The 10,822-nt window shown below is 44.9% G+C and overlaps 1 long non-coding RNA gene across 2 annotated transcripts; it reads right to left on the bottom strand.

The window, feature by feature from the left end:
• Positions 1-608: 608 nt before the first annotated feature.
• LOC128829158 (uncharacterized) lies at positions 609-10,562 on the bottom strand. Of its 2 annotated transcripts, none has more exons than XR_008443299.1 (3): positions 10,297-10,562; positions 3,279-3,471; positions 609-1,834 (listed from the first exon to the last, which is right to left on the bottom strand). It is a non-coding gene; the product is annotated as an uncharacterized LOC128829158 (long non-coding RNA). The 2 variants fall into 2 exon arrangements; XR_008443300.1 differs by lacking the exon at positions 10,297-10,562 and adding an exon at positions 7,615-7,857.
• Positions 10,563-10,822: the final 260 nt, after the last annotated feature.

Here is a 10,822-nt window from a genome sequence, read left to right as displayed (position 1 = left end):
AAACCTGGAGCCAGCCCTGAGTGTAGACCAGGCCTTAGTTCCAAATTATGCACTCAAAAGAGCTGTAGAACTTAAATCGAACAATAAGGGGTATAGTACAATAAAGAGTGGAGAAAAAGAGGCCAATCCACTATTGTAAAACACTACATATTTCAGAAAAATCTTATAAAAACACAGAACATTTAAGTAACCTACAGCACGCACATTTCCAGTGTGCAAGTACTTCATCAAGTAATAGCACAAGTATGAACAACTGCCATGCTTTTATGTAATGGCATCAGGTTTCGCTATAGGCTGCACTATTAGGCTGGCATATTCATTTAGCTTATGAGTCATTCATTGTGTAAACATCATAACAGAGACACCTACAAACTAATGAATTGTGAAAGAATTATAACATTTCCCCCTTCAGGCTTCCACCAGAATGTCACAAAATAATGTTAATAATCACAAAAGCTAGTTAGCAAAAGAGGAATTATGCACTAGCCAATAGTCAAGCCTTTGTCTTTTACAAGTCAGCCAGTAGCAGTCGATAATTTTTATTTGAAACAACACCATTCACCATAATCATGTTGCAGAACACTAACAAGAAAAGGTAACAACTGAGATAGAAATTATCACTTTTATTTCAGAGCCCTGGCTTTTATGACCATCATCATTATAGACAATACACATCCGTGCCATGGAAATTGCAAATTTGAGGTCTTTCATAGATTTTTGCTGTTCTTCAGAATCTGAGCTTTCTTGCAGAAGCGGGAACAGGGGAAGGGGGGAGGATGACAGTGTATATAGCCCTTTGTTTTGCAAAGACAGTTTAAAAAAAACCAAACAGATACATTGCCATCATGTCCAGTCTGCAGCCAAACAGAATGAAAGACTAGCACTGAGAAAAGAAGGGTGTTGTTCAGCTACAGAATTACAGCAACTTAAAAGACTAAGGCCATGTCTACACTACAAACTTTGGTTAACTCGTATCACTGGTGTTGTCAGGAATCAGGGTCTGCAGCAGAACCAGTCTCCGAGCAATGTAACAAATGCAGCTGGCATGCAGTAGGCTGCCCAGTGGCCACACTGCCTGATTGGTGGAAAGAGTCACCGGATCAAGTCTTAAGACCAGCAGCAGCAGTATTTTGGCAGCTCCTCAAAGCATTCGCCCATGGCTGAGACAGCTCCTGCTCCTGCCTTGTGCCCTGTCTTGCCTCACTCCAGGTAACTCAGTTCTGACCCTTGGCTCAAATTCCTAACTTATGACTCCATCTCTGGCATCTGGCCTGTGACTCCATCTCTGACCCTGGGCTCCTATTCCTGGCTACCAACTCCTGCTCCAACCACTAGGCTTGACATTTTTGCCCATCTGAGTGTACAAATGTAGTCCATTGTGGCTACACATACACCTGCCGTGGTTCTCATGGGGCAGTGTATGTGTGAAGCTGTGGTTTTCCTTGCTGTGTCCCCCTGTGGAGTGGTAAGGATAGGGATGTAGCCCAGGATGCCACATGGTATGTTGGGGGGGGTATAGGGAGCTGCTGCCATGGAGTTCTCCAAGGTCTGCAAAGGTGAGTATGGGATATTTGGACCTGTTGGTCAACCAGGGTCTGCAGCATTTAAATTTGCTCCTATTAAGTCTTGGTGTATCTCCCCCTCCCCCTGCTGGCATTTCTTCTGTCCACTTTTCCCCTCTCCATACCATCAGCCCTCAGGCCCTTTGTTCACGGTCTGATGCAGCACCAGCTTGCAGGACCTCATTCCGTATGTCCTCTCTAATCCTCTTCTTTCTCCTCATCAGGGTCAAGTGTTCTGTGGGTGTGGAGGGGCCCCATAACAGCAACAGCTCCTGATTAAAAAACAGATCTATCATTGGGCTTACAGTCACAACAGAGAGAGAAAGGTTAGTTTCAAAACTCCCTTCCCTTATTCCCATAAAACTTTTAATACAAGACAAGCTTATTGACACTTCAGCTTTGGAGCACCTCACCACTTTCCAGCCCATCAGGGTGAGTATGGCCCGCTGCGAGGCAGGGAATTTCAGTTGTAAGAAACAATAAAATTCCGGTCCCTATTCCATGGGTACACGTACAGTGCAACGGCACTGAATATTGGCACTATTTTTCACAGGCAGTGGTGATTTTAGCTGCTATCTTACTCCTGAGGGTAACAAAAGGCACAGAGATGACAGCTGCTACTGGTATCCTGAAGCCACATGGGCCTGCATGCCGCTAGCTTATTTACTGCAAAAGAGACAGCCAAACTCATCACAGGATGGCATGGGAGAGGGTCCTACCGCAGGGGAAGAAATAAGATGCCCAATTCCTAGAAACCCTCAGGAGAGGATTGCAGAGTATTTCCATGAAAGTTTCATTGAGATCTCTCAGGAGGATACAAGGGGCATCTACCCCCATGTACATAAGCAGCAGATACCAACCCTACCTCTGTTTGTTATCAGGGCCGGCTCCAGGCACCAGCATTCCAAGCAGGTGCTTGGGGCGGCAATCTGCAAGGGGCAGCAGTCTGTGTGTTTTTGCCACCCCAAGCAGCGCGCCGAATTGCCACCGCAGACGGCGGGGGCAGTCCGTGTGCCGTTAGGGCGGCACGCGCGTTTCCATATCGGCGGCAATTCGGCGGCAGCTTCTGTGTTCAGCTGCCCGCGGTGCCAATTCGGCGGCTTTTGTCTTCCGGCTGAAGACAGAAGCTGCTGCTGACATGGAAACGCACATGCCGCCCTAAGGGTACACGGACAGCCCCAGCCGTCCGCAGCAGCAATTCAGCGCGCTGCGTGGGGCGGCAAAAACAGTAGAGCCGGCCCTGTTTGTTATATTGCTATCTCTTCTATTACGAGTAAAACAACGAAAAGTCGATACCTGTGTCTTGTTAACTTGGGGATGGGTTAGGTGCCATTTTTACATTTAAACACTGTAAGGGGAAAATACAGGTATACACTTAACTGAGGTCCCTTCCCCTTCAACAGGCTAGTCCATGCTCAGCTGGCAGGACTGGCTAGACCATGCAGGAGTCTCAGGCAGGTCCTGGCTCCTGGTATAGGTGGACTCCCCTGCATGCAGGGCCAGCTCTAACTTTTTTGCTGCCCCAAGCAGCAAAAAAAAAGCGCTGCCCCGCCGAGCCCCCCACACCGAGCGCCACGCCACCGGAACACCCCCCCCGAGCGCCATGCCCCGCGCCCCCCCCACCGAGCGCCGCGCCGCAGGAACCCCTCCCTGAGCGCCCCCCCCCGGCGGAATGCTGCACCGCCCCCCGCCACCCCAAGATTGGCCGCCCCTTACCAGGTGCCGCCCCAAGCATGTGCTTGGTTGCCTGGTGCCTGGAGCCGGCCCTGCCTGCATGTCACCTCTCTCTGCTTGTCCTCCTTCCAGTTCATGGCAGGGGCCCGTGGCTTAGGCTCCTCGGAGACATCCACAGTAGCATGCATGGTAGCGGTGGAGTCTCCACCAAGTACAGCCTGCAGCTTGTCATGACCTATGAGGGAAGATTGAAAAAATTGGTTTAATCTGGAGAAGAGAAGACAGAGGGGACCTGATAACAGTTTTCAAGTCCGTAAAAGATTGTTACAAGGAGAAGGAAGAAAAGTTGTTTTTCTTAACCTCTGGGGATAGGACACGAAGCAATGGGCTTAAATTGCAGCAAGGGAGGTCTAGGTTGGACATTAGGAAAAGCTTCCTAACTGTCAGAGTAGTTAAGCACTGGAATAAATTGCCTAAGGAGTTTGTGGAATCTCCATCATTGGAGATTTTTAAGAGCAGGTTAGACAAACACCTGTCAGGGATGGTCAGATAATACTTAGTCCTGCCATGAGTGCAGAGGACTAGACTAGATGACCTCTCAAGGTCCCATCCTGTTCTATGATTCTATAAAAGCATCAGGTCTGCGACTCAGCACCAGTTTGATTGTTGGCCTCCATGGCCTTGTGGTATGCCTGCAGCAGTTCATTTGCTTTCATGCAACACTGCTGCTGAGCCGTTGTACTCCTTTGCCTGCATCCCCAGACAATCTTTTCATAGATGTTGACACTTCTACATCTTGCCAGTAGCTGTGCCTACACAGCCTGTTCTCCCCACAGGCCCAGGAGATCCAATATCTCCTGTCCACTCCAGGCAGGAGTGTGTCTAGTATGTAGAGCTGTTATGGTTGGTTGGGCAGTTGCACATGAGGGAGAGCTGCTAGGTACGCACGCCAAGATGGGCAATCAGGAAAAGGTATTTAAAAAATATGCAGTGGGCTTTAAGAGGGGGGATTGCTGCCAGTCTCCATGACCCCTGGGCAGTAGTGTTTACAATTGTGACACAGAGGTCAGTGTCCAGGGAATGGGGCATTGTGGGACAGCTGCTAGAGGACTGTTAGAGTCGACACAGGTTGTGCAGTGTCTTCACTCCCCCCACATCAAGCTCAGTAAGTTACCACAGCTCCACACTGTTTGGGAAAGGTGGTTTTACTGTGTCACCATTACAGGGTGCTTATATCAGCCGGAGACAAATTGGAATGTAGACACATATGCACAGATAGTTGACACAAGGAGACTTATGTTGGCCTAACTTTGTAATGTAGACCAGGCCTCACAGCGTTAACAGTTTCACAACATATCAAGTAAATTCAGCAAATGCACTTGTCCAGTGTAGCTGGGTGTACCTGGTATTCTGGCTGATGTTTCACACTTTTGAATGGATGTTCCTTAGAAAGTTACTGACAGATCACCTTCATTTTTTTATTTTTAAGCAGTGGAAATACTTAAACAACTAGATGGGAGCCAGGCTGTCCCATCCTCCTCTGTAGGAAAAGGGGCAGAATTAAACTAAGGGCTTGTTTACATGGTGGGGTAATGCACTCTGTGAGGGTATGATTTCTAAAGCAGGGGTTCTCAATCTTTTTCTTTCTGAAGCCCCCCTCAATATGCTATAAAAATTCCAGGGCCCAGCAGGAAAGGGGGGGGGGGGAAACAGACTCAGGGCTCCGGGCCAGGCCCTCAGGCATAGTTATAGTTTGACTTCTATTGGGGGTCGGGGGCAGGGGCCAGTGGGACTTGAGCCAGCTCCACACAGCAGGGTCCAGGAAGGCAGTGCCACCTCCACCCCCTGACTCACCTCAGCAGGCCACCCAGCCTGTCTGGGTTGTGTGTGATGGGGGTTCAGCTCAAACAATTTGAAAAGTGCTCAGGGGGCAGGCAGGGGGCAGCTAGGGGCTGTGTGCAGGCACGGGGGTAGCTCAGGATGCAGGGAGGCTGGTAGCTAGGGGCTGTGTGCAGGCGGGGGAGTAGCTCAGGGTGCAGGGATGGGGTAGCTAAAGGTTAGAGGGGGATGTGCCAGGAAGCAGCGCTCCCACCCCTGGTGCTCCGGCCAAGCCGTGCAGCCAGCCCCAGTGCTCCCAGCCACCCTGCCTCCGAGGGAGGTGGGGCAGCCAGTCCCGGTGCTCCCAGCGGTGTGGCACTAGCACCAGCTGCCCTGCGTCCCTGCAGGAGGCAGACCAGCCTAAGCCAGAGCGCTGGAATGCAGGGGGGGCCTGGCCTGGGGGCGGAGTATGGGCAGGGCCATGCTAGGTTGTTTGGGAAGGCACAGCCTACCCCTGTCTACGACACCTGCCGCCCATGCCTGCTGTAGAAGATGGAGAGACTCACTGCCAAACCTCAATTTCTGCATTAAATAAACCAGCTGTATCCTGTCACAGCAGAGTCTTTGAGAAATAAATCTTCCTCTGAGGATACTGATTCCTTCAATAAAGAAACTTCCACATTCTGTGAACTGCAGCAAACCAGCCTTGTCTTTCTGAGACCTTCTTGATGTATTATACAGAAATGATAACGGTCAAGTACATTTTCTTTGCTTTTCAGCTCACTAATGTCACTTTCATCTTCTTCCTGAGACAATGTAATGACAGAAACTCACCTTCTCATCCTTTCAGAGGTGCAGTTTTGGTAATGAGGGGCCCCGGTTTTGCCCTACATACTTGAGACTGTGTTAGGAGCAATGATGGTTCAGCTGGAGAATTCTGAGCAAGGACAATTATCTCAAAATACCTGCTCCAACCAGGCTTTGACCACAATTTCTGAAGCAGTATTGAATATATAGTTTGTCCTTGGCTACAGTTTGACATAAAATTGTGATTAATGCCAGTTCAGCTACACCGATAGCTGGCACTCATTTTCCGCAACAAGTAATTTTGCTAGGTTTAGGAGTATTCTACTGCAGGCCTTTAAAATAATCTAAAGTCAATTATGTGATATCTAGTGCTACTACATTTACAAACAAGCATTTTATACTGATTTTGGTAGGAAGCTGTTATTAAAATCGCATCAGAAAATCTACATGTAAAACTAAGGTATTTCACTCTCCCCTCCCCCAACTGGAGTTCTATTCTGTGGCCAGTTATTAAAAACTATTTTAAATCTGATAAACCTGACTGGGGAGAGAAACTCATTTTCAAAGTGACTTGGCTGTATTCATGGCAGTTTTCTCTAACTGAGAGAGGCTTTCAGATTGAGACTCCCATCTTTAAATTATAAGCTTTTTACATGTAAGAAACAGGGTATTTGTGAAACTAAGTTGATATTTTCCTCTTAAAATAAAGAGTTACGGGTATTTTAACCAACAAGCGGAAGTGAGTACTGGTCTAAGGTTCTGATTGTGCAAACACTTGCACACCTGCTTAACAGTATTCACATGAGTAATATCATTGAAGTCAATGGGACTACATATACAAGTAAAGCTAAGCATGTGCATAAACGTTTGATGAATTGGAGCCCACATTTACAAAGACTGGAAAGAAATGCAAAGGATGTTCGTGTTAAAATTACAAATACTTCATATTCAATAGTAAAATTCTCAGAGAAACTTCTACTACTTTCAAGATTTTTCAGGTTTAAGATACAGAAACATGCATGTGTGTGTCCACAAATATATAACTGACCCCATGCTCTAGTGACAAAGCAGATTGCTGCCACACAGGGTTCCAAATCTGGGTGCCCCATTGAACAGGTTAGCAGGCAACACTAGCAACACTACCTCAACCCTTCTGAAAGGAGTTCATTCTCTTTACTCTTAAGTGAGCCTCTATTTGACTGATGCTCAGAGCACCCGACCTGGGTTGGCCAGACAGAAAATTCCTGCAAGGGGCTGAGAGGGGGAGTTAAAGTGTGAATGGAAGCAAAGGAAAGTAAAATAGTTAAAGTACCTGTTTAAATAATAAGACTTGGTAACAGAAGAGTAAAATAACATTTATTTGTGCAGATTTAAACTAAGTATAGTACCCACACAGGTTAATGGCAATATTTGCAGTGTAAAAGCAATTAGCTGCCATTATGGAAAACATCAAATCAAGATTACTATTATGGAAATATAGTTCCATTTGATGTACAGAAACTATGACCCAACACTATTATCTAAAAATGTAAGGATCCTTTTAAGCATAAAACCTGTCTGGCTTCCATGTCACAGAAAGCTGCAGAAGCAGATTTTTTCTCAGGGCTTCTGCAACTTTCCAAGTTATGGAAACTTTATGTTTGTTTTTTTAACAACAGAATTGAGTCTAATGACTCAGAAAGACAGATGCATAGGAGCTGCCGCAGTAAAGAGAAATGAAAAAAGCAGATAGGAAAACACTGAATAGACTTACCAAATTACAAAAAGATGATAAACTCCATCTCTTTCAAAAAGCGTGATGGCTTGAAGTGTCGCTGAACTAATTTTCTAATGCTACAATTTCCTCCTCAAGTATTCAGCAACCATGCATTCTACTGACAAAATGTGAGTGGCACTTCATTTGAAGAATAGTTGGTGTTCAACTAACCAGCACAAAGCCCAAAAAGTCACACTAACTCATGTTAAACTTTAATATGCTAAAAACATAATAAATCTAATCAGGATCTAGCATTTAGCTGAACTGACCAAGGACCTCTGGGTTGTGTTCCGACTGTTTCACAAGTGAAGACTCTTCTTTGCCTGATAACTTCAGTTTATCATTCTGTGGCACAGGCTCCTCCAAATGGTAGAGTCAATGTATTGCAATTAGGGAAACAGCTCATCTTACAACTCACCTAAAGAAAACAGAACTGAAACTAAAAACGGCTGATCTGTTTTTAGCTATGTTCGTACTTTAAAAACCTACCTCAACCCTTCTGAAAAAGTATTTCAAATAGGTCTTTATTACTTTATAAAAACATTTTAAATCTTATACAAGGAAACTTATTAATATTGCTTAATATAAAGTGGCTCCAAATTATTTTGGCAATTAAAACTGATGGTTGCTTAATACGATTTTGGCCAGAAAATACAATTTAGTGAACTTTCACTTTTGCTGCCTTTCAGCACAACTAAGAGAAAACTTAACATTGGTGGGGGGTGGGTTTAATCACTGCACATTGGGAGGAGGTTTTCAATGAGCTATCCACAATGACACTCATATCTTTTTCATGAGTGATTACAGTTAATTTGTGGCACCTTAGAGACTAACAAATCAAGTACTCCTGTTCTTTTTGAGGATACAGACTAACACGGCTGCTACCCTGAAACCTACAGTTAATTTAAAACTCAGAAATATATCTAAGTAGTTCAAAGTCATTCCTGGCAACTAACTTTACCTTCCATTTGTCGATACTGAATTACATCTGCCATCATGCTGCCCATTCACCTGATTTATTAGGTCCCTTTGGAGTTCCTCACAATCTTCCCTAATCTTGAAAAACATTAATAATCTTTGTCACCTATAAACTTAGCCGCCTTACTTTCATTTACAGATCATTTATTAACGCATTAAAACCAGCCCCAGAGCAGATTTTTAGGAACCCTAATGTTAGCCACTCACAATATTGAAAATTGACCATTTATTTATACTCTTTTCTTTTTCTTAGCCAGTTACTAATCTATGGCAAAACTTTACCTCCAAACCCATGACTTCTTAGTTTGCCTAATAGCATCTTGTTAGGAACTTTTTCAAAAGCTCATTGAAAGTCCAAATAAATTATGCCAACTCTTTGTCTTCTCCTTCATCCACTATTTTGTTGACATTGTCAAAACAATTCTAGTAGGCTAGAGAGATTTTCTTTTACAGAGCCATGCTGGTATGTCCTTTTTTAAAATCTAATTATTTCTTCAACCAAATTCTCTTTTACTGAAGTATGGATCATGGGTCTATAAGTGCCAGGATCATTCCTAGTGAATTTTGAAAATCGTATGGCATATACAACATTTGCTAGCTTCCAATCTTTTGGAATAGTAGCTGATTTTAATGAGATTTCATATTTTTGTTAGCTGCTCAGCCAATTAATTCCTTAGAATTCTCAAATTAATACCATCAGGTCCTGGTGACTTATTGATCTTTATTACTTTATTCTTGCACCTAATTTTTGACACCTTAGTCTGACAGTGCCTAAACTGTATTACCCGAAAAGATTATTAATCTCCACAACATCCTTTGCAGTGAAAACCCAATACAAATAAATCATTTAGGTTCTTTTCAATGTCCTTATTCTCACTGTGAAGGAGTGGACTTACTGCTGCAGTGCCTCCTGATGGCCAGAGGTGGTGTAGCAACTCTCTCCCTTTCCAGCAGCACCCCATTCGGATGGCTGCTCTGGTCTTCCAGTGGTCCACCTTCCTAGGAGTTGGCCCTCTGGCCAGGTCACAATTTAATCCGCTCTTTTCAGGGTAACAAGAATTCCAATGAAACAATGTCTAATACCTTCTATCAGATCTTTGGCCAGGACTCTGGGCCCCATGGTCCTGACTCCCTTTTCTGAGGGCTGTCATCCTTGTGCCCTTCTCCAGCCTCACACCACCATACAACTGCTGGTAGGGAAACCCGGGCCCTCTCACTACAACCAAGTTTCAGCCCAGTGACCCTATAACCAGCAGCGAAGTAATGCTCAGTCCAACTCTTTGCTACTGCTTCCCTGGGTTTCTTCCTACTCAGTCTCTCAGTCCTTCCCCTCACAGCCTCTTTAAACTTTCTCAAGACCCTCCCCTGGAATCCGCTAACAAAATCCCAGCATAAAAGTATAAACAAAAGCCCACTTCTGACTTCCTTGGGTCTGCCTTTACATCCCTCTCACTTAAATGCCTCTCAGACTCCCTCCCTGGGAGTCCAGCTCCTGCCCTTTTGCCATGTGTTGGAATTATTAATAATATTTGAAATTATTAATATGGGAAACCAAACACTAATTTAACCATAAATTCCTTTATTAAATCCCAGTGTACTAATATAGTTGCTCTAAACATGCCTAAAAAGCCTCAGAAATAAGCAATTTACTACATCTGAAAAGTAACAAAACATTTATAAGCATTTGATCAAGATACTTACAAACAGGCTAATCCCAGGGGTGCTTAGACCCATGTTGATGGGCTCCAACGTGGTCAGGCAGATGTGAACAATGAACTCTAACAGAGTTTACTTTTTTATAACCATCAAGAAGCAAGTGATGTCATTTCCAAGTACTGACTTCAGCTAAAAACAAATTTGAGACAGTGTGACGTTCCCCTGGTGTTATCTGGCCAGCGATCTGCTAGGTCACTCCAATCCTCGACTCTGGGAGCCAGCCTTACCCTGCTCCGCTGTGAGAACCCCCACACCCAGGCTGTTCACGCACAGCCTCTAGCATGTAAGCTTCTCCCAGCTATGTGAGTGAGTACTTTTGGCCAGCCGCTCCTTGGATTGTGCAACTGAATGACACTAGCCAGTATCTCCGGTCCCAGACACTGTTACCAGAAATTGGGTCAGCTAGTAAGCTTAGGGAGGACTAATGACCCACTAGAGTTTGGCAGAAAGCAGCACGTTTATTATACTGATAGCTAAGCTCAAAGGAAGGGGGGGCACACTCACACACTCA

Source organism: Malaclemys terrapin, chromosome 1 (genome assembly GCF_027887155.1).
Source record: "Malaclemys terrapin pileata isolate rMalTer1 chromosome 1, rMalTer1.hap1, whole genome shotgun sequence".
In the NCBI taxonomy this organism is placed as follows: domain Eukaryota; kingdom Metazoa; phylum Chordata; order Testudines; family Emydidae; genus Malaclemys; species Malaclemys terrapin.
This window is presented reverse-complemented; position numbering and strand designations above follow the sequence as displayed.